This window comes from Bombus fervidus, chromosome 13, assembly GCF_041682495.2.
Source record: "Bombus fervidus isolate BK054 chromosome 13, iyBomFerv1, whole genome shotgun sequence".
Classification (NCBI taxonomy): domain Eukaryota; kingdom Metazoa; phylum Arthropoda; class Insecta; order Hymenoptera; family Apidae; genus Bombus; species Bombus fervidus.
The window spans coordinates 6,769,813-6,795,748 of NC_091529.1; the positions used below are offsets into that span (position 1 = coordinate 6,769,813).

A 25,936-nucleotide genomic window follows, 5' to 3' on the forward strand; every position below is an offset into this window, starting at 1 on the left:
ATTATGATTCGTGATATTTTCCCTTTAGAATTATTCTTTTTTAAAATTTCGAGGTAATTGGTATATTTCTAAATGGGGTTATGTAACCTTTATGCTCTAATTTCTAGTCGATGCATCTTTTTATATTTTTCACAACGGTTAACGGAGTAATATGTTGTATAACATTTTTATAATATCATTTACATTTTTTAAAATGGTACTACATATCCTTTTACGCTCTAGTCGATGCATCTTTTTATCTTCAACGATCCAAAAATGCAATAGAAACTGTCAACGGCTAAATTAATAAATTAATTAATAAAACATTTATCATAAATGGTATTTTCCTAAATAACGCGATAACACATTAAGAGAATTTGAGAGAACCTAGAGTCACGTTACTTTGTACCTAACGGGACTATGTTTTCAGAATGTGCGCCATTTTGGACAGCCTTAAGGAATCCCGTCGTCGTCCCCGGAAATCGCATTCACCCTGTCAAATATCGTTACCGTTTGACGCATAATCTGCCGTGCACAGGGCCGTTAGAAGCATCAAAGGTGACATCGCTTTTAGATAGCTCTGATAGGTCGATATGCAAATAAAACCACAACTCGTGTTCCTCTCCTCTCCTGGAGGAAATCGTTAACCGAGTGTTCAGTAGAGTGTCGAGAGGCACCGGAGAACGCGTTATTAGTGTACGTTAATTCGTGTATAATAAGCTCATTAAATCTTTTTATTCGAGCATGGTTGAAGAGACGTTGCTTTACTCTGCGTTTTATTTTTCACTCTTCTTCCTTTCACCCCTACTCTGTCCCCCCATCGACGCGCCTCTTTCACCAGAGTTTTTGAATGGCGTTTATTAGGGCCACGAGTTCGCATCGATAACTACTTCGAGACTGTAGTAACGTCACGGAAAGATCATTAAATGAAGGAGAAAAAATGTCTTTTTTACTCAAACACGACGAACTTGTAGCGCAAAAATCGTCTTCTTCTCCCTCCTTTATCTTTTTGGTTTTCGCTTCTTTTTTTACGATTCGCTTTTTCGAAACTTTTCACCATGAGGTCTCGTCAGTTCTTAAGACATTTGACCTTATTATCGATAGTTTGCATATCGTGAATTTCAGTTGTCTATAATTGTGCAAAATGTGATTATATGGTTAATTTTTGATGTTCTGATTGGTGAAATTAGAAAAAGAACTGTTTGATTGTTTATAATTAAAATCTGGTTTGAGGAGAAATACCACACGTAATTGGGCACAATACAGAGTGTAAAATAAATCAAAAAGTCAACGATATTTTTCTATTCTTTAAAAATTATTTACATTTATGATCATCATCAAACTGTATTCACATTTATGAAATACCAATATTTCCATTATATCTCCATAAAATTTATAGTCGGGCTATAGGTTAGATATATTTGCTTAATTAGGATTGAGATTATATTCGAAGCTTCATAACTACCAATGATCAGTCACTCTCTCCAATTACGCTATCCATTTTGTTTTCATAACCTAAATATTCCTAACCTCAACATGATACTACCTATCCAAGCATAATACTAAATTTCATTTCGCGTATAACGTACACCCTTGTTCGTGTTAGAACATTTACAAGAAGTGAGGTAACTTTCGAAAATAATTAGGTAACTATCATCATTTTTAAGTTTTTTGCGAATATTTCGGAAACTGAAGAAGGACAATAATTATTCATATAAAAAGAAGTTGTAGCTTCAAAAACCAGATTAATGTTTTTAGGACTCGACACTATTGGTCCAACGGCATCTCCCTTCATAGAAAAATGGGGTAGGAGGTTAGGTTGATGAAATAATGGTGAATTATAACTGAAATAATAACGAAGTAAATATAAAGTAACATTTCCTTTATATTCAATTATTTTTAATTTTTTTTTAATTCGCTATAAAAATAAAATGTACTTTTTTTATTGCTAGGTTTGGGGCTATACCTGCTCTAGCCCCTCTCCCACAATCTATGCCTGCTCTAGAAATCGATGAAGTATGCTCTATTCTAAATGATTATCTGCGTACATTAAATCTTCAGGCATTCCAAAAGTTTGCAGAGCGATGGTTTTGATGAAATTACGTTCGAATTTGTATTATCTTTACATAGTCTATGAATTGTTTAAAAAACAAGTTCTTTGTAAATTATTTAAGCGTTTTCTACTGTTGCAATAGATATTAAACTATGCATACAATATATACAAAATTTGGCAATAAACTTTAAAAAAAAAAGAAGGAAAGAGTTCGAATCTATATTCAGAAATGAATTTATAGAAAAGAGGTTAGGCCAGAGTAAAAAGGAAAATTCCTTAGTAGGGCTAAATTGGATATCATTTAAACGTATCTTTTGTCGAACGGTCGGCATTCGCAATCAAGTTATTTACAGTTCGTGGAGCAGAGATCCATAGTCATGGATAACCTCTTTCCTCGGTCTTCGTCGTAATAGGTTTTACGTAATCTCTGGTAATAAACGAATCCATTTTCTCGTAAATAGATTTTTCCTAACCTCTGTTTTTTTATCTGTTACTTAATGCCCTGTCAACCGGCACCTGGAAACTTTCACCATAGATAAAAATCGTCGCTCGACGCGCGCTCTGTCGTTCAACTGCCGAATTAATCCTATCGGAATGAGGATCATTCTATGATTCTCATCGAAAGAAAAGCCAGCAAGGGAGTCAATGTAATGGATGCGGATGGAGTTAATAAAAGTGCAGATTTTTTGCCTTATATCATCTTTTACTTTTTTTTTTTTTTTCGTTACTGGTGGTTGAATTTTAAAACGAAGAGAGGAATAGGATTTTTAAAAGTCAATGGTACTCGTACTTACTTCATATTCAGTCGGTGCAATTGTGTCAAGAGGTTGAACCAAGAAATTTGGAGATCATGATTTTACACGTCGACTAGTCCGCTGAAATTGGAACCGATCGAAATCGAATTTCCGAGCGTTGGATACACCGATTTCTGACTAACTGATTCGGAAACGATCGGAACCTGTTCAGATCTGTATGAAATAAATAATGTAGAATGTGAAATGTGGGAAGGAAGTACCATTTATGTTAATTCCATTTTATATTTTCGATTTATTTTCACATGAGAAACACTTTTACCCTCTCCATAACAAAAAGCCAAATTGGAAATGTCCTTTTTATGGAAGAGCCTTTGTTGTAGTTTTAAAATAAAAATTTCTGATTTTTTTCGGGTAGCATTTGATGACTTTTAGCTTTATTTCTCAATAAAAGAAAAATAATGTTACGAAATGGTGAAGTTTGCTGTATCTAAAAAAAATCTCTTCTGCTGAAATATTGATAGCTAGTCGCCATTCCCTATGCGAACTGGAATGTTCAAAATAAAAAATTCTTTTTGATTTATAAACTAGGAAAGCGTATGTAGTATGAGAGTTTCCCAAAATTTTCACGGTTTGTAAAAATGACAGTAGTCTGAAGGAAGAAGAAATTTTTTACCAAAAAGAAATCAGTTTTAAAAGCGTTTGAAAAATCAAGTAATTTAGATGTCAAAAGATATTTCTGAACTTTGTTCTTTCAATAAAAAGAAGAAATAATACATGTTGAATGTTTCAATAAAATTAGAGTTGCCTAAACTCACTATCATTAAGCAAAAAATTTCATGTTTCAAGAAAATTTGGATAAAGAATTTTAATTTCTTTAAAACTAACTATTGTAAAGAGTTGATTGCCTGAAAAAGTACATTATAAAGAAGTTTTAACGAAGAGAATAAATTTTCCATTTAAAATAATATTTCCTTACATTTACAAAAGATATTAACTTTTTAAAAAATGTTCAGACTTCGTAGATATGTACAATGTACATGTTTATCGCGCGCCTCGAGATTTAAAAAAGGTTCCAAAAGAGATGAAAGGTTGATGGTGAAGCCTAGGTGAGTACAGAAAGGGGAGGGGGGAAGAGGAAATATTGAAGGGAAGAGGAAAGAAGATTTGTCGCGTACGTACGAAATAAAAAGCACTCGAGCGACGAAACTATAACGGAATGGAAGATGAAACCTTCTAGTGATTCCTCGGGAAGGAAAGTGGAGGGAAGGAATGGGACATTGAGGGGCAAGTTCAAAGAAGATTACAGGGGGAAACATCGAACAGCAAGACATGGATCCGTTGAGAAGCTTTCTACGAATTTACTTGCTCGAATTACTGACAGAGTGCCATAATATTGTCATTTTATATATGTAGCGTTTTATTTCATGCTCATAATTCACAAATAAATTTCGTGATCTGTCATAACATTTATTTAACCCTCTATAAGTTTAATGTATCACTTAAAAATTATATGTCCATATATCCATATACCGTGACTATAAAAAAATTTCCAGTTAAAGAGTAGCTTTTCTTCAGTTTAAATTATATATTAATAGTATTCATTTTGGAACAATTTTTGCGATATTATATTTCACATAATAAATAATATTATATTTTTGTGATAGATTTTTATTTTTCAAATTAATGGTATTCTTTTTATATCCTATGAAAGCCAAGTTTCAGTTATAAGTAGTATATGTCAATTATATTGAATAACTGGGGCAAACGAAGTCAAATGTTTTATGATATTTTAGTATACAGATGGACGTAGATACAAATTATTTTATATTATCAGATATTATATTATTCACTGTTTTATGAGCTTCTATCATTTGCAGGTTTGAAGTTCTATTTTTAGTGGATAATAATAATTGCGAGTAGATAAACATTCTATAAATAAAGTTTTGTAAATGTTTTAGATTTTGGAGAGTAAAAATTAAATTACCAAGTACTGTATAATTCTCTAATTTAGAAATTCTTACAAGTTTGAAATCCTAAAATTTTCGAACTGAAAATTAATATAAAATAAAAGAGTAGAAGAGAAGAAATAAAAAGGACTACGAATAAAATTATATATTTTATGTTTTGAGAAACATAAATTTTAAATTACCAGGCATTATTATTCTATATATTATAAATGTTCACAATGTTTCACCCTCCTCGTTCCATTATCTTATAAAATAAAACTCTGAAATAAGAATTTCGAAGAAAAATATTCTTCGAAATAAAGTTTCGTACTTTAGCTTTTAAAGAGTATACGTTACACGAAGAGCCGTCGATTATGCGAAACTTTACTTAGAAGGTGTTCGAATCGATCAATCCTCCTTGCACACGTAACCATGAAATTTTAATGGAACTTTCGTTCACTTCACTAAAGTATCGGAACTGAAAAAAAAAAAAAAAAGAAGAAGAAAGAAAAAAGGAAGGGGAAAAAATGTTGAAGTTCAAGCGAGAAATTCTTCAACGAGAAAATCAGCATATTGTATAAAGACGATGGAATGACAAATATTGAATCATTGAACAGATTTGAAAATTTCCCGAATTTTCATTATTCATTATCGAATTGTTATTCTGAATATTTAATCCGGCGAGGGAGAGAGAACAAAGTCATTTAATTATTATTCCGAACGAAAAGTCGCTGGGAATGAAGGGGAACTGTTATAAATTCCGTAGAACGTAACGAACCGTATTATCACCTTACCATCAAGTATCATGTCGCAAGCTCGGTGGTCGTGTGGAGTTTATGCAATAAATTCAACTTCACCATCCAAACAACTCATAAAATATTCAACGCTGACCTACAATCTGTTCATCATTTGAATATCGTGTCACGGACATAACAACATCCACTTCTGCACGGATTTCGTTATGATAATTCACGATCCTTGATACAGATAACAGATTTACCGGGCTGATCATTCATACCGGTTATTAGATTCGACGTACTCTGAATTATTCTCACACGCTGACGAAATATTTCATCCGTATCGGAGTAATTAATCAGTTGTTTCGAACTGGGTCCACAAATATACCAGAGACCTTAACATTTTGGAAGAAGATATACATATATGAATCTATTAGAAATCAAACTGATCAATTTTACTTTCTGTTAACAGTTTCATCATTCAGATACGTTATTAGGATTTAATTTCTTAGGAAAGAAATATTTATTTTTACTAGAAATTATGACAATCCGCAGAAACAAATTTTTTAAGGTATTAGAAGTAAAAGTGATTAATTCTACTATTTGTTAATTTATTCGTTCCATTGTTATTTTATTATTCGATATTGGATACGCATCATTCGGTTTAATTTCATGGTTTCCTTTCACCAAAAAAATGTTTCGAAACTATCGAAAGAACTACTGCATAACACGTTGATACCCCAAAATTTGTTGGGATTTTTCGAAAGGCCAGAACAATGAAAAAAATGAATAGGAAAATAAACGACCCCTTTTCACAATGAAATGCAAGAAGACAAACCTTTAAAGTTTCAAACATTCCATTTAACAAACAATTTTACGACACACTAAAGACACATTAACAAACTTCCTAAAATTTCTTCAAATTATTTAGTCAACTAAATTTAGCCAACCAAAAAAATTAGATTTTTAACGCGAACGACCTAGTTCCATCACAAGGTGTGTGAACAACTATACAACTAACAACAGATTGGTAGAAAAAGAAACAAATGAAAACAATGATCGAACGATAGTCCGAAAGAGACCACATTAATCAGAGAGATTCAATAACGTAATCATTTACCGATACGCGAACAGAAACCATCGAACAATGAGGCTGAGTGAATTTTCGTAATAAGAAATCGAATGGAGAGCGCTTTGTTCTCGGGGTGGCTTTTATGCGCGTTTAATGTTCCACCGTTGGAATCGACGTATTGCCAAGCTCGGTCTGCCCTGGTAGAAAGTGCAAAGATACGTTGTGACGATAGTGGCGGAAGAAAAGGGGAAGAAAAAAAAAGGTTGACCAGGAGAATTTGTAGTTGGAAGAATACAGCAGATATCTTCGGTATAGATCTGGCCGCGGGTGACAATGGCGGCCACAGCTATTGGCCCGTTTCACAAGCACGGTCCATATCAATACCCCTTTGTTGCACATGACTGAGTCTCGGATAAAATCCGCTTTCTCTCTCTCTCTCTCTCTCTCTCTCTCTCTCTCTCTCTCTCTTTCTCTTTTCTATCTTCTACTTTCCTCGTGGACGGCAGAAAGCCGAGAAATAATGCGCAAACTTTTACAGCGGATGAAATCCTTTGGAAAAATATTTCTTACGCTTCTATGGAACACTTGGAGCGTGCCGATGCGTTTTTGTTCCGAACGCTATACTTTCGACCACTGTAGCGCGCAACCTCTGCTACCTTGGACAGGTATGTATGAAACAAAGGCAATTTTCGAGGAGGTTTCGTGGTTTTAAGTTGTTCAATATACTGTTTAGTGTATTCTTTGCTGTAAGATTTTGTTCTACAGAGTATCCCAGTAATGATGATACAATGGACAAGAGGGCGACTCTACGCGAGGAAGCAAGTGGAAAGTGCAGTATAAACAGTTTTTCTTATGGCGCTATATTACTGAGAAAATCGAGTTTAAACAAATTTGTTTAGTATAGGGTGTAAATATAAAATGTGCAAATAGGTATTAGGAAATTTATATTTTCTTTTTATGAACATATTTATATTTGTAAAAAGAAATTTCATATGTTTTTATGTTGAATGATTCGTAGTTTAAATAATTCCATATGTCCAAATATAAAAGTCGTTGACCACTTAGTTTAAATAGATATTTTCTTTTCATAAACGATGTTATAGTTGTAAATGCAAATTTCGTATATTTCTATTTTGAATGATCGCTAGTTTAAATAGTGTCATGTATTCGAATATAAAAGTCGCTGATTAATTTTAATTAGTAATCGTATACTGTATACAACATTTCTTAGGTGAAAATTTATGATCTTTTTCTTAATGAATAAATGGATATTTCATACGCATATTTTTGAATAATTTCGTAAATTTACAAATAAAACTCATTAGGTTAAATATTGACTGTTGCATGCAATATTTATCAGTACTTTATCTTCTATTCGCAATTAGCGATAATGGTTACTGACATTTGCAACAATATTTCTTAGAAACGTAAAATATAAATATCGTATGATTAATGTACCGCGCACTTTCTTTACGTAACCGAGTTGTATAAATTCCAGCTTTATTTCGTTCCGTGATTTAAGCATGAAATCGCGTGAATTCGTACGGCATGCCGAGTTGTTTTCAAGGTAATCCGGCTAGTCGTGCGCGCGCGCGCGTTTAATCGAGCTTCGAGGAATAAAAAACAGAGGAAAATTTCCCAGTAGAATGTACTTTTATTAAAAACTTCCTCTGAAACGTGTTCTTATGCATTTAATATTTAACAGCAAATCGCCGAGCCGTGGATGACCGGTTCATGAGTCTGGTTTCCTGTTAAAAACTTTCTCATTTCTTTCAGGCAACGTAGTCATAATGTACATTCGTCGAAAGAACGATAGAACAGCTATCTGGCAGTAATTAAACACAATTATTTATGCTTGTGTGATTTTAATTCCTCTACACATATTTATATATTTGTAACGCCAAAAGATCGTTTGCTGTAAAAGAAGTTTTCAAAGAGATAAAAGAAAATGCTGAATAATTGTATTAGTTCCATTAATGCATTCGTCATATTTATTCTGCACGGCGAATTATTTACTTTATTATGTATTGAGCTATTTCACTTTTAGTTTCAATGCCTCGATTAAAATCTCAATTTATGACGATACTGTATTATAGATTAACAACTGCACTTCTCAGTTAGTAATTCTATTGCAAATTGCACTAAGTGAACAAACTTACAGCTAACTATACATTGAAGCTACGTACACGTGACATATTGTTAGCGAAAAAACAATCGTTCCTATAAGTTTCGGTATTGAGTTTATGCAATTGCCAACATCATTGCTAACATCGATAATATCAATCGACTGTTACATTTTATACGGAACCAGAGATGTTCTTATATTTATAAACCGGAGTGTACATAACGCTAGTAGCAAACGTATTAAGCCTACAAGCTGTACGAATTTGAGCAGGAATCCACGCGTCGTAATATGAAGTGTATAAATGTTCCTTAATTTTTCTGCAACCACCGGGGCTGTAGCTTTTTCACGGCCCGCTAGATGAAGCTGTTAGGAGCACGTCTGTGTGCACCCCGCCAGACTTATACAGTCGATGACAAAACTAAATGTCAGGTAGTGGAAATTGGTATCAATGAAGTCTCATTAAATATGTACGTAAATTTTACACACAAATGTAAATACTAATTTCATATAATACATACAATACATAAAATAAATAAAATTTAAGCACATAACACTCGTACTAGTTTCTTTCAAACAATTCATCGCCAATGATAGTTATATTCTTCTACTACCTGTACGCTTAGTTTTATTTTCAACTGTGTATATACCTGTCTATAAGTCATGGGGCACTTGTCTTTGGGCAAAATTATTGTTAAAACTTAAGTACGCTTGACATTATGTAATTTCAACATTTAACGTAAATGCTAACTTTATTTCATAATAGTTACTTTATAGTATAAAACCGTATTTTAATTCGATAGAATACGGTAAGGCTTCACAACTCCAAAACTGTACACGAACTTCTCGAGTGACAAATAATTTATACATTTGACGTTCGTATAATAGGTGTCCACTGACTCCACTACGATTTCTCATTCGTACAGTAGCAGCTCACGTTTAGATGAGTGAGTTAAACAAGCAACAGTTCATTTAATCGGGCACTGCCTAAAATCTGTTTCAAATAGATAGAGCTTGCATAAACAGAGTTCCACTGTAACTTACGAATGAACAAAGTGAATCTAGAAAGTCGTACCTACATTCTGACGATTATTTAGTCACAATTGTTTCTAGCAATTATTATACTCGAAATAAATCGGCGTACGGTGATTTATGGACAAGAGTGTACATGTGTTTGGCAACACGTCGCACCCACACGCGAGCACATTATAATAACCGTGTAGCCACAAAGGCGACAACTTACTCACAGATTAGAAGAAGAAAAGTAGTACTTGAGCGGACTCTCGAGGCGTGCCGGTCTTTACGGTGGCGTGTTTAAGTCGGCCGCACATATTTAAAGAGCGGCCGGTAAACTTCGCGAAAAGGAGAGCCGTGTGAAAGCACGCGAGGCTCTTTTTTTCCTCACTCGTGCTCTCCCCTTTCCCTGGCCACGCCAATTCACGTCCAATTAAACGTAAAAACGATCCGACAGCGTTGAATGCTTCCTAAAAAGGGAACAATCACGCTCCGGATTAAGCCTTCGTCACGAGTGTCGTAAGTATTTTTTGCGAAGACGATTCGCTGATTGCTCAATGAGTCGAGTGTTCCATGCGTTTTATGTGGTCGATGTTTGGAATGAAATTTGGTTATTGATGACTTGGAATGTTAGGTATTTTGTATGTTGATTATGTACATCGTGGATGTTTACGTAAATGGATATTTTTATGTTTATTATTAAAGAATGAAAATTAAATACGGATCTCTTCCGCTTAAAATTACAGTCCTCCTGCACAATTTAACTATACGATATTATTAACGAAATTTTATAGATCAAAAGTTATAAATTACCAATAATTTCTTCTCTTCTCTTTTCTTCTCTTTTATAATCGGTATTAGGAGAACAAATATAAATCTGTCAGCTACAATTCACTATGTCTTGTCAATTCACTAGCATCTTCGTCACTTTTATCTTTAAAAGCAAGTCACCATGTTACTAACTTGAAACCTGGAATCACGTGCAGAAGTTAGGACCAGTAAATCCTATAACCAGAAAGCCTCGCGTTTCTTCCAATCATCATTTACACTGATCTACTAAAAATGTCACCAAAAATTCACCAAATGGCGTTGGACAAAGAATAATAACGTAAGAAAGGAAACTTGTTGGCAATATGTTGCGTTTTACAATAAAAGCACCGCCTCAGAATTTTCAATTTCTCAACACACGAAATACAAAACACGTCGTCAACGGAAGAAATGCAACTTAAGTAGAATTTTGCCTACTAAATATCACAATGAGTGCTATACATTATATACTTTTATATTTTGTACACATTTTGCATCTATATATCGCAAGTTTTTAAACTTTCAACGCACTATCGTGAGCCAATATACAAATAAATAACCTGACACATGTGAAAAAGAAAGACACAAAAAAAAAAAAAATTTCACAACAAAGTCAATCGTGACCGACAAGAACTTTCCGATTGAAAAATTAGGTCAAATAGATATCCAGCAAAATAATTTACCGCGATACGAATTAACGTTAGCAGATAACGGAGCATACTCTTGACCCCACCAGTGTCGTCTCGAGGAATACGAAACTCGTAATCATCGTTCTACAATCGTAATCTCTCAGAGTGATCGTAGCTTTTGTACGGTTTACACCGCTCGTGAACGCTCTACTACGTGTTGTTACGCTTTGTTTTATTTCAATTCACAATACTGAAAAGTTATGGAGGTGTGATCCTATAGTCTCGCGGGTGTATAGCGAAGCGTTGTTGTGTTTGTCATCGACGTGTTAGGGAGGAAAACGCTTCCTGGTAATAAATCGTCGAATAATTGTTCAGCAACGCGGTTTTGTACACCAACTGGAATTCATCAATAGCGGTGGTCTAGTCGTCGATCCGGTTTTTCACGCTATAGGCTATTTCATAAGGTGCAGATCTTGAATCTTAAATTTTTAATTTAAAAAGTATGATTTTCATTGAGCTGATTGAAAAATTCGTGTCGTTTAGTTTCTTTGGCATAAATTGATACATTTCCCAAAAATATAATTTCAAGCGAAGGGAAAAATTACGTTCTTTAAAGAAAAAGCTCTGATTCGATGGAAATAGGTTGTTTTTCGTTTCTTCTTAAATTTCGCTACGAATTTTCCGGACGATCTAATGTTCGTTGCTTGGTTTTTTAAAGACACATTGAGTATTATTAGATTGTAGATTTTTATGCACCTATGAAAAATTAAAAAATAATAGATGCATAGAATGTATACAATATATAGAAATAGATACAAGTAATTCTATTGTTCCGAAGTAATTATATTGGATTGAATAATAAATTTGTTCATCTTTCACTAACACATACATGCATTTCGGAGAACGTAAAAATGCATCACGTTAATCTGTCGGAAATAATCCATCATTATAGTTATATAGCTATAGTTAGATAACTAATAATGGTTAAATAACAGTAATTATGAATGGAGATGTTTCCATTCTATATAACGTACTATTAATGTTGCAGTACAGGCTGTTTCAGAAGAGGTGAACATAAAATTTGAAGCTGATTTCAGTATACAGAAATTGGACAGACGCGTTTTGAGGTAAGTTTGTGATCTGTGAAAATATTTTGAAACTTCTTTTTTGAAATTTTTGCACTAGAAGTGGTCGTCCATTTGTACATTAAAAAGAATCAAGCACTGTTCATTTCATACTAAAAGAAGATTCCTGATTGAAAAGTTAAAGCAACGTTCAAACTTCCCCTTATTATACAAGTTGTTCCATAAATAAAAACACCAAGGAAACAATATCGTAATGTTTTCATCCTACTTTTTTTCTTCTTTCATGTTAATTTATTTCCACTTCAAGATCCGAGAAGATACCACAAGAAAGATGTTGCGATTCTCTCTTTTTTCTCTTGCTATCTTCATGCTCGTTGCACTGATGCATCTGTCTCAGGGAGAGACGACAACAGAGCTGCCCTTGCTCTTGCAGAGAATCAAGAAAAACACCGAAGCGCAAATCAAAAGCCAGATCGATACAGGGAATTCGAAATTTAAAACCAATTTTGATCCACCCACAGGCGCGACTACAGAGATGAGTACTACAACTACAGAAGCAGGACAGTTTAATGCTCTGCAAAGCATCATTGAAGTACCCATGAGATGTCCATCCGGTTCTGATTTTATACGTGGAAGCTGTCGCACAAGAATTGACTGAAATGAAATATGTAAAATCGAGATTTGGAAACGTCCTATGTATCGTAAAATATATTCATAAAAAATTCTAATAATTTACTTTCTTTACGACTTTTATCAGGAATAGAATGAAATATAGTAGGGCCGAGGTTTTCGAACGCCCTGTACATCGTGTTAATATATTTGTACGAATATTCTGCTAATTCTGTTCCTTTGTCTCAATTAAAATAAAATATGTGAGATCGATGAAAGTCGATGTACAACTATATACATACTTCCACCTGCATTTTGAAACATCTTGTACGTACAAAAGATCGAGTACAGCATCACGTTCGATTATCTCAGGGGAGATTGAAGAGGAGATCGGATACTAAATGCGACATAATTATCGAACACTTGTCTCACGCGAGTTTCATGAAACTTAACAAGAATGTGCGACGAATGAAACGCGAAGGGGCAAGGCGGAAATATCGGATGGCAGATTCCACGGAAGTAAGTTTACGAGAACCGATGAATCTTGCGTGAAATGAAATGTGAAAAACTTATCGAATAAAGGTTCCGTGTAATTTTACGAGGACCAAGGAATCTTCCGCCAAATGAAATGTGAAATGATCTCTGAATGAAACCGTTCTACTCGAATAAGGCTTGATCTACGGAACTTCAAACGATCCGGACCGAACGTTTGCGATCGAATAAAATTCAAGACGAAAAGTTGACTTGATCACGATCTTTTCTATCATCGAATTTCGCATTTGATTTATAAAGTCACATTTGCTATGCAACTGATTCTTATAAAATACGCTAAATTTAATAATTCACGAACTTCATTATTCAATAAATTACCAAGCACGAAAGCTCAATTACACTAAAATACCTGTGAACACATGTAGATCCATAATTTCATAATTCTGTGTCTAAGAATATACCACTTAATCAATCCATTACCGGTTGCACTCAGGTAAACAAATTCAATTTCATAGGGTCTCATGTTAGTCACCAAGCGTGGAGCGTGATATCTGATCGCGATAAGGATCAAGGTTTCTTGGCAAACGCTTTCAAAGCACGAAAGAAACTGGCCGAAATTCCCGCGTTTCACTAACAGCGCCTCACGCGCGACACTTATCGTAATTACTCATTAACTGCTCCCGTTCCCAGTTGATTATCAATTACGATCGTTGTAAGCTGATTCATGCTTGTTTCGCGTGACACACGTACTAAAACCAGTTACAAGCTGTGAATTAAAACTCCCTGCGTAAACGTCCGCTAACGGGTATAGATACACAGCGTACTCGAACACAGATAGTTATATACAGTGATTGAAGAAAACATTTTGAACATTTTGAAATTTTCCTGCTTTCTACGCAAAGTTTTGGGAAAAAGTTCTATGTACGTGAAGAGAAACACAAACTTTAGCCCGCGGCCTGTTACGAGAACGGGCTTAGTAGTGTGAAAATTTTCAGGAGTAGAAGGATATGGCGTCGATCAATTAACAACGCAAGGGGTGCATCATTGTAATGATTTCATTACCGCTGTACCAGTGTATATTTCTCACAGACCACAAAAATATTTAAACAGTCAATTATCTATTAAATTAATAAATCTCAATATTCAACGGGACCATACTTCAAGATTACTTTTTGATTAAACATATGAATGTTTTTTGATTTCTCTATTATTCGTGAAAGGTGAGTACAAGTGTTGGAATACTTTTGTGAATCACTGTATACGTGAACACATTTACAATATGCTAGTGTAGAGTAAGTTAAATGGTAAATGAAAAGAAAGCCGAATTTGCATGATAACTAATTGTGAATGTGGAAGCTTTGGCGACGAGTTCACCGTGCCCCTTCAACCTTTCTCTTACCGCTTGTGTTCGCGTATTCCAGTCAGCCAGATTTTGTACTCATTGTCAGAAGTAAAGACCCCTCGACACTTGTTGCTCGCCATCGACATTTGTCTGCGCGCCCCACCGTTATATACGCGTGTGCATTTCGCTTTCGTGGTTGCATTCTTTGTCAAGTTACACGTGTAGACACGAACTACGTTCGTACACATGCACACATAGAAGGGCAGATGTATACATCGTTACGACGACTTCATAATGCCTGCGACCGGTATTGCGTTTCCCCTTACTTTCTCCGTGCTCACAACGAATGCAAGGTTATGTATCCATTGCTGTCGGCCATATTGTATACGGGGTGTCTAATTGAAACGCCGATGATCCCTCGTGTAAAAAAGAAAGAGATGCACGTGAAATGGGTTTTGTTCTCCTCTGCGTTTTGTTTTTGGGAAAATACGGTCGAGCGTTTCTTGTTGATTTTTATTCCGTTATAATGGAATTCTTCTTTTTTCTGCTTGAGAATAATGGTTCAGAGTTGGGAACTTTTGTTGGATTTTGATTGAGAGTAAATCGGAGGTAAATTAGGTTTGGTTTGAATTAAAACGGAAATAAAAAGATCGGAAAGAATCCACACGCGACATTTTATGTATATTTTAAATCAGTCTGATTCAATATGCGATATTTCATGCATATCTTACATTGGTCTGAGCGGGATGGCGCTTGAATTCAAAGTTAACCTAATTTAGGATAGGTTTGGTAGGGGAGTTAAGTATAGATTAGCGTGAATTAACTTTGGATTAGACATACATGAATTACAACCAGCTTAGCGCGAAGCCAATGAATTGAGTTTGCATTATTCGTGATCGAAGTTCTTACTAAATTAACCTATTGGAATTAAAAAATATAATTTCTACGAAATATATTCCAATTTAAAAATATAATTTGCATTAAATATATATTTGTATCGCAGAATCTCGATTAATGAGCTTTATCAAAATCGAAACACGCGTGCAGCGATGGTCGATATTTTTTACCGGATTACAATCAGGAAATTAATTCGTATTTATTTTAAAATAAATGAATTGAATAAAAAATGTTATTTTTGATTTATTGGATTCGATTCCAATGTTTCAGAAAGATAACGTTCCGCGCGCGAAGGTATATTTAACGAGGCGGCAAACGCACCAGAGATGTACAATATTTGATTCTGTATAAACGCGTTATTTTCCAATCCAGCAACACGCGATATTTAACTCTTAACTAATCATTGACCTATTGGGGATTATAACAGTTTAGGGTTATATTACTTAATTTTGATTCAAGTTGCTTGATTATATTGGTACAATGTAAAACCAATATGGCAGTGTATGGAGATGTAACAAGATATTTACTGCAAGATTGGGATTTTTTAGAATCTTAAATATTTGGAGATTTTTAGGTATTTTTAGAATATTAAATTTTTTTTTTTATTTTCTTGCGGGTGTCAATCTTTTTCTTGGCTGGTAACTTTTAAAAATAAATTTTATTCGTCGATGTTCGCACTAACTTCACACGTACTTGAACCCATCGCTAGTTTTCATTAAAACCTTTCATAAATTCCGATCAGACCATTCTGGCAATTCCTGTAAAATTCCGGTGATAAATGTAATTCCATACATATAATTTAAACGGAGCGTCGAATGAATTTCAATCGAATTCACTTAAACGTATACAACGTTTGGCCGAAATTTTCTTTCGGCTACCCATAATTTTTCGAGGTTATTCGAATAATGTTTGAAATCGCGAATACGAGACACCGACCAGGCAGGGAAAATAGAGAAAGGACGAAAAAAAAATAAAACCAACCCTACGGTCGATGATTTCGCCATGTACACGACGGGTCACGGTTTGAAAGCGAGCCAAAAAATTTGCTCTGGCCAGCGTGGAAAAACACATAAAAATTCCGACAACGACGTAACTTCATTTGCATCACTAATGCATCGCCGTTGTCGAAACAAATTTCCTCGTTTTTCCCGTCTCTTTGTTCTGTCTTCTCCTCTCACATATATACAGTCACCGACCAGAAATAAAAAAAAAAAAAAAAAAAGGAAAAAAAACAAGGAAATATACTAAAAAAGCTACGCACAATTAGATTCAACGGATCTGAATAGCCGTTTTTGTACTTCGTTTGAAAATATACATATATATTAGGTTTTGCGAAAAGTTGTTGCGTTTTTAAGTTGTGTGATCGATTTATGATACACAATAATTTCCATTGCATTCAATCGAGATTTTCTTGAGATTTATTTATCTAATTCTGTAAAGTTCCATCATATTACTTGATTGATTAACTTTGTACGTTTATTTGATTTCTTATTTTATACTATTTTATTTATTGTTATTTACATTGTTCTATCTTTTATTTTATGGTTCAGTTAGTTATAGTTTTTGCATTCATGGATGCACTAGTCATTTGAATGGGCTATTAACAGTGCAAGAGAGAAAAAAATGTTACATGGATTTTATGTAATTTGCAATATTTCAAATAACTTAATAACTTTCGTATGCATTGATTTATTACCCCTTTAATTGACTTTTATGGTTTTATATTAAACTGCAGATTGAGAAAAATATTTTTTGTTCTGAATGAAGCGATGCAGTGTATAACATGTAATAAATAACATTGCATAATTCACAAGAAGATGAATTTGTTTTTCATGGAAAAATCTAGTGGTGCATTAGATAGTAACCTTCGCATCTGTGTTATGCTAATTTGTTAAAATTACCTGCTACTTGATCATATTTTGTCAGGTATAATTACTTTTATGGAAATCGTTTTTAATTGATAAGCATAGATTTTTTAAGAACACCCGCTTTCCCTTCCAACATTTATTTATTATTTCTTTCATACGAGAACACGCGATACGAGTTAAAATAAAACGAATTTTCATTCGTATGCATGCCATATTTAATATATTTGTTCCGCATATAAAAATATATTGAAAACGTAAATTAACATTTTTTCGCTCCAAGTCATGTTATGGAAAAAATCGAATTTGAAAAGTTGAATAAGCCTGCAATTCTTGACTAAACCTATTCAAACTCTATTTTCTCGAAAACAAGGGCTTCAAAGAAAAAAATTGTGTCCTACATTTTCAATTTATTTTTGCATGTAGAGTAACTCGTTATCAATTGTGGGGTAGTTTCCAAGTTTACGTATACTCGAAGGATATTATCAAACTTGTAATTGCTACGTGATTCTTATTTAATATTAATAATCTGTAATCTATGATTTTCAAAATTTAATAACAATTCAATTATATAAAAAGGCTCTAATATACAGGTGTATAATATATTTGATATATATGTGTAGACTTCTATCTTAAAAAGCTTTGTCCAAAATTGTACGAACATCTTAATATATAAAACCTATTCCCTTTGAGAACGTCTCAACATGATGACCCTGATTCGTTGATAAAAAAGGATTTCTATTTCGAGAAACCGCGACTGGTTCCCAAAGACATCCTTCTAATTACACGATGTCGCTGTTGTCGATATGTGGTGATATATTGTCCGTAAGATATACGGAGAAGGAGAAAATGTAGGTCCATTTCGTGGCTGCGAGCTACAGAAACAGATGACAGGATATTGCCTTCACGACCGATAATCCATTGTCGTTACTTCGTTACGGCGCGCATTATTGTCGTACGAGGTAAGAATCACCCTTGGTACTTTTACATTTTTACGAGTCGACCCCTTTTTATCAGATCTTCTATGATTTTTTATTCGTTCGTAAGAAGACAAATTTACCTGCTGCCTCAGCAAAATTTTCTACCTTACTCGCGCCTTTATTCTCACTTCTTTCTATATATATATATATACTTTCATCATTATTATTATAATATTATGAGAGACAGATTTTTATTCTTCAATGATAAATTGATTCAGTATTATTATTAATTTTGTTGTTTAAATATTCCAATCTGTTTTTATTGGCATTAGGGATCAACATTGTTTTAAGGTTAAATTTTATTTGCAATTTTTTTTCAGTCAAATTTCATTATTGAATCCTATTTTTGAACATAGAAACAATAAAAGAAAATTCTGCAGATTTGCTTAATATTTCTTTGGCGCAACTTATGCAATTTTAAAAAAATGAAGTCAGATAGTTAAGAAAATAACGTGTATTTATTTAAATCTTCTTATAAGCCAGAGTTAAAAGAAGAAAAATGTTGGAGTTCTATATTCATGCAGAATGATATGAAATATAAATGATGACTTCTCCGTCATATTTGTCTTTAGACTACTACAGCCGTAACTTTTTTCTGCTTCGTTAAACGAACATATGAAACTCAGAACATACCCTCTCTTTCGTTAATATTTCTCTTTTCGATATTAAAAACCAGCGAAACATTTTCATCGTGATCAATCAATTTTCCCAAATACATCCAATTCCATCGAACGATCCGCCCTTTCCACACGCCAGTTTAAATATTTCCTCTTTTCACTGTATCCTTGTGGACGATTCCCCCCTCTACAAAACACCATCGATTTTGAAAGTTGATTCAGTTTCCGCTTATACACACATGCCGCTGTATATACAACATACCTACAGGGCGTTTCAAAGTGGTTGGGTACATATTTGGGTATATCTTCTTTGTGTAAAGTGTTGTTTTAACTCGACGACACAAAGGGACTGTCATAATATCAACACTAGAATTGCTGACTAACGAAAGCATAAAATTTCCATCGAGGGAATCAAAATCAAATGGATGAACAAATATGCGAGACGAAAAATATTGTTTTTTCGTTTATAAAAAAATCTAGCTCTAAAAGCTTTCATATTAAAAGTTCAAGTCAAACTCTGTCCAATTGCGTGAAACACGGTGTTGAAAGTTAATAGTTACGCTATCGTTATTACACTGAAAAATCTTACGTAACATTCTCGCTAACATTAACGATCTGTTTCAAGCTTTCATAACCTCTACATTAAAAGTCTGTATTTTAAACCAAAACCTGTCTAAATATATGAAATATCCTGTAGAAAACTATCTTAATTAACTTACTTGAGGGTTTTAGACTAAAAAACCTTATATAATATTCTCTCTATTTCAAGCTCTCATAACCTCCCCAGTGAAAGAAAGTGAGACAACCTACCATAACCTAACTAATTTACCATAACCTAACTAACCTACCATAACCTAACTAACCTGAATAACCAAAATAACGTACAATACCAAAACATTACAATACTATGATTGCCATTTTGATCAAAAAATGCTTCTGTTTCGCAAACGTGTCATAAAACCGTGCAACTTGGGTAAACGAGAGTCGCGACTCGAACCGATCTCCATCGCCATGCATTCGAATGTCTATGCACCCGGCTGCAACTGATTGCTCGCTCGTTCCATCGCGGTCCTTCCTACCTGCCCCTACTACCGAAACGTTATAGGGACGCTGGATATTGAATTCGCTGCGAAACTTATGTTTGTTTTATTCATGCCAGAGCACCAGGGCCCGGTCGAAGCCGACGGGACACCAATGATTATGGGTTATCGATGCTGTTCGACGTCGCGACCGCTTATGGCTATGCAAAAACGCCGTGATATTGGCCCAGAGGAAAAATCCGGTGTTTGACGAGACGTAGGTGGGAGGGACGAATTCGTTTTCGTGTCACGCCGTCTATCCCATCCTTTTCAGCCCCCTCTCAACTGTGCTCGATGTATTTAGTCGGCTGGTCGAACCGAATGGAGTAATTTTTTGTTCTTCCTTTTTTTTTGCTTTCCTTGCTTACTTTTCTATTACCCCCCTCTGTACTTTTTCGATGACGTTGACGTACTGTGTACAGGATGCTTCAGTTCAACTTAGCAGGTCGCTATTGAAGATAAGATAAATGGTAAAAAAGGAGAACTAAGACAAGTTTCTATTATAGTTACGTTATTACAAGATTTTTGTATCTTTTGGTCGACGTTGACACGATGCATACAGGGTGTTTCAGTTAAACTTAACCACCAACCTATTTCTACCATTACAGGGAGTAACAAAATGGCTAAAAGGAATTCTCATACTTCTTTGTTACTTTCCTTGTATCCTTAACGTTGGTGTTGTATATATAGGGTGTTACAGTTGTATTTATCATCTTCCTATTGAATACAGGGAAAAGCGACTGGTATAAGTTCGTATCTAAGTTACTGTTTACTTTATTCTATTATATATTGAGACATCAATAAATGCAAGATTACACGGGAAGTATCCTACATACTAATAAGAACACCATATAAATACATGCGTTAGTGTACATCATTATATAGACTTTATTCTTAAATAGAAATGGTCTTTTTACAATCTGTGAAAGAACAAAGACTTTTATAGTCGGCGATACGTTTCTTAACCTATATTTTAGTAGTTATTGGAGCCGATAAAGACTTGGAATTTATTAGTCAAGTGTTTTCAAAGAGCCTTTCAGAATAAGATATAAGATGAACGTGTTTCATTATACGAGAGAGGGAGAAAGAGAGAGAGAGAGAGAGAGAGAGAGAGAGTAAACATCGATTTCTAATAAAGTCAGAAGACACAAGTCGTGCATTTTAGTCGGCACCTTCTCCGTCACGATCGGATATTAGTAATTGGAATTACGAGCTTCCGTCGTAAACCACCGCTACCTCCAAACAATCGACTTCCGTGTATAGCAACGTAAACTGCATACTGATTTAAGATACTAAGACCTTAGAATTCTAGCAAAGTTCGACACGTCAGATGAGGAACATTCGATCAAACACAAAGCGAATAAACAAATTAATCTATTGCTCTATCCTTGATCCAACTGTATAAATATTATTCCTAATAATATTAACCTTCTAAAACGCAATATGGTTTGAAAATTGCAGCAAGAAGCATTAATGAATCGATAGCCATAGGTTTTACATGAATCATTTTTCATTGTTATTGTGATTGTATTACTATGATTGCTGCTATGAGTAGCAAGAAAGAAAAATTAAGTACATCGCAAAATTATACAGAATTTGCTCCAAACTCAAAGAATGGACATGGCCTTGACGTCACAGAATCACGTAAAATCTAATTTACCTAAAAGACGCGAATTTCTACTACGAAATCTACTTGGTTTATTAAAGTTATCGAAGCAATAAAATTTATTCCTTTACGCATAAATATTAATCGTGATGAATATTTATGAAATAAGATAAATTAGAAAATCTTGATCCATAAGAAATTATCAAATATGTAAATTAATTTAGGATCTTGAGATTCACCCACTTCTAAAAGCTGTAACTATTTTTTTCCTCATACGGTAGTTTTAATTAGTTAACGTCATTTCTCGTGATTTAATTTACTTCACGTGAAATTCACAGATAAAATCTGAATTTTGTTTAAAAAGTCACCGAGCTAATGTACACACAATGTCATATTATTAATCTTTTCACACTCGATATGGTATACACAACTTTATCCTTCGACTAATTATTAATCAACTAAGTGAAAACACTGGGAAAGATCTGTCTCTATTATCTAGTAACAATTGATAAAATAAAACGTTGCCCACAGTTCAAAGAAGATTTAGTTTTGAAGGAGTTGAATAATCCTCAACAATTCATAATTATTCACATCTTAACATTTCAACAAAACCTATAAAACATATAAAAATCAAGTACTAGTTTCGAGATTCAACATACAGTTCACAATTAAAAATAAACATTCAGTTATAGAAAATTGATCTTGCTAGCAAACACATAAAATTAATAGATCCACGCTGCTAGCCAAAATTTCAACTTGATTTGGTATATTACAAGACACAGTGCGTATAATATAAAATACATTAGATAAAGAAGAACTTGAATTTTCTCAAACAAGTATAAGGTAATGCTAATAATTGTGGCTAGTAGCGTAGAAGAGCAAAATAGAAGAAATTTTCTTAATAAAGAATCTTAGTGAGCGAAGCGATATTTCAAGGGCACGATCAACTTAGAATTCTCCATACCTCTGGTTCCACACGTTGCACGCGGAATTGGAGGAAAACGACGAGGCCTGGAAAGCGGCGTTTCGGGCAATGCCGCTTTGAAAATCGATAAGCGACTCCGCGTAGTCGACCAGTCAGGAGCTTTTCGGTGTATCCGCGCCGGAGATCCTGCCCTGGTCACGTGGCGCTGCTTACGTCCACGGAAACACCAGCCATCAGCTTAAAACTGCACACAGTGTCTTCTTATAGACGCAGCTCTGCAAAAGATCACGGACATAAATTGGTCGACCAGGGTCGAGTTAAACTTACGTAGATTAGGTCACATATGTGTTTTATTTTCTCTTCGTCACATACAGTAGCTACCAAAGATATTTATACGTATCCCTATTTTCCAATGAACCGTTCTTTCTCTCAGGTTCTACCATTTCGGTATTTCATGGTATTAAAAATTTTGTTACTCGTATGAAAGTACTACCAAATGATATTAAATTTAGTCTTGTGAGACTTCGACAACTTTATTGATGTAGAGTCGCGAAAACTTTGCCAAGTTCACATTCGAAAATATTTTATGGAGATTCTTCAGCAGTACGATAGACATACGATGGTTATAAGAATTATGTCTTTTTTTCACAAAAAGCATTAGCAAAAACGTGTTTCTATTAGCAATAATTGATAGAATAAAATTTTCCCAGCGCATCAGGCTTCCCAAATTTTTCTATTCATACGAAATCTATACGAAGCAAGCGCTAGATTCGACATAAAATTCATGATTAAGAAGAAACTTGCAACGTAGCAAGCGTATCATAAAGGATTTCATTTTCCAATGAAGCGTATTCTTATAAATTCGCACGTTTCATTTTTATAGTATCAAATTTTTGTAGCCATATGAAAGTACTACTAAATGATACGAAATACAGTTGGACCTTATTAGTTTGTATATAGATAATATAATAAATACAACGCTGCTCGAGTACCGTGTGTAGTTACCGTGCACCCTTCGTTACTATGCACACTTTGATTAATACTACTTAAAATTTCAAAACTCGGCCGATATAATCATAACACAGTTGGGTCTCGTTATAACATTTTTAATATAATTTCCAAATATTTGGTATAACAAGTTTTCTACAACTATTCATATACTTTCACTGGCAACAATGTCAAGTACAATCATGGGCATTGGTGATCTAAGTGTGACAGTATCTATCAAACGTGTTTTCTTCTGTGACTTGGTTACGCGGCGCATTGCAGTGATAGATCGGATTAAAACGTCCGATTAAAGGGGCCGTAAGTAATTGCATCCAGCAGATGACGAAGGATGATTGATCGAATTAATCAAGCTGGCTACTCGAACATCGCTAAAAAGCAACAGCCAAGTTCACGATAAATGGAACATGGCCAATTCGAACGAAACAACCGAATCGGCTGCCTAACTTATTCAACTTCAAAGTGAAAGCAATCAGTTCTACTATTTGCCTGGTTAAATTCGACAGCGTCGCTACTAGCCATTCCAAATTTATCGACTCCCATCGCGAGGGGGTAGACAGAGACTCTGGGAAGGGTTCTAAAAATCGTAAATAGGTCACCGGTGTCAAACAATCTAATCCTACTATTTACCTAGCCAATTTTACCGATTTCGTTTTAGCTGTTTCATATATACCAAAATAGAGTCGAAGGATAATAATATGGGAAACATTGGATCCAATGATTCTAATTAAATTGAAGATATAATACAATTTATTTAGTGTATATCTGAACTTTATTGTCTGAAACTACTGTCTAATTGAAGTTTGAGGCAAACTTTTAAACTTGTTAATTCCGTGTAAAAGAATAGAAAGTTGTTAGTTGAATTGCATAAAAATCTCAAAAATGTTATCAGTAATAATAAATTCTTTTGTATGACTGACGTATTGTCACTTGTCATTGTATTTGACTTGATGTATTGACCTGATAGTGTCAAGTTTGATAATACAATAAGTAAAGTTCTACAAGTGAATTTCGCACATGACAAAATGTTCGCCAGTCTAAGGACTGTTTATACAACAGAAGCCTGCAACCTACAATTAATCATATATCAATTCACTGATGTTATTAATAAGTAAATTACTACGCAAAAGGGCCAAAGTAATTATAATTAAATCTCCAATTGTATGTACATGTAATCAGTATTAAATGAAGTTTAAGTTAATTTGTGGGAAAATTTGCTGATTTTGATTAATGTAGTGAAAAATCGGCAACCAAATTCTGAGAACTCTAATAACGTTCAAAAGCTTATATTATTATGTTGATGATTATAATTAAATTTCCAAATGGATGCATCGGAAGAACTCGAAATGAAATGTATAGAAACAATTCGTAGAAAAATGTTGTCAATTCCAATTAGGTGGGCGAAAAATCGCTTCGCAAATCTCATAAAACCCCCGATAATATTTAAAACCCTGAGGCAGATGATCATAATGAAATTCAAGATCCGATAAAATCCACTGAATTAATTTAAAGAGTAGATTTAGAGTAATTTCTGAAAAAAACCAAGCAATTACAAGGGTAAAAGTGGCTAACCATGAAACCCACAATAATACTCAAATCCCTGTACCACGTTATGATAATTAACTCCGACATTCAATCAGATCCATTAAACCAACCCAAGACCCAATTTTCACGACGATTCCTTAAAACGAAACCACGAATTCCTGCTAGAAGGGTAAAAAATTACCAGATTCCATAAAAACTCCGATAGTGCTTTAAACCTTACAGCAAGCCACCTCGATTAAGCCGAAAACTCGATCAATCTAAACGAAGATTCAACTTGCACAATAATTAAAAAAAAACTCAACGATTACAACGAAGAAGACCGCTAACCATAAAACTAGCAACACCAAGCGTCTTAAACCGAGAGACCATAATTAACTCCAATATCTAATCAAACCCTTCGAAAGCAATTCGAAAGCCTTCAGAATAATTCCTGAAAAACCGATCCCAATTCCAAGGGTGAAAAATCGCGAGTAGGTCGCGGGCAAAGGGCGCACAGGTGCTCCGGTATCCCGAAGGAGGCTCCATCCTCGTCCTGGTCCGGCAAGTGCGCAGACGTCCTCGCATGTCGACGAGGATGCCCGAGAGAGACAGAGAGAGACAGACAGAGAGACAGAGAAAGGGAGAGAGAGAGAGAGGGAGAGAGAAAGAGTGGAAGAGCGGTGGAGGCGCGAAACGCTCGTTCCCCCATGTCCGGAAGCATCGATGTGGCCTGAACCGAGGAGGGCCAGCCAGAGTAAGACAGAACGAGCTGGAAACTAGCCTCGTTCCCTATACA

The 25,936-nt window shown here is 34.5% G+C and overlaps 1 protein-coding gene and 1 long non-coding RNA gene across 2 annotated transcripts in view; one reads left to right on the forward strand and one right to left on the reverse strand.

The window, feature by feature from the left end:
* Pngl (N-glycanase Pngl) overlaps positions 1-25,936 on the reverse strand; it is a 53,091-nt gene that overhangs the window by 10,102 nt on the left and 17,053 nt on the right. Inside the window, exon 2 of the mRNA XM_072015674.1 lies at positions 22,651-22,886. The gene's annotated coding sequence lies outside the window, so the exon portion shown is untranslated. The remainder of the gene's footprint in view (positions 1-22,650; positions 22,887-25,936) is intronic.
* LOC139993478 (uncharacterized) lies at positions 11,260-12,636 on the forward strand. Its single transcript, XR_011801387.1, has 3 exons — positions 11,260-11,578; positions 12,163-12,233; positions 12,507-12,636. It is a non-coding gene; the product is annotated as an uncharacterized lncRNA (long non-coding RNA).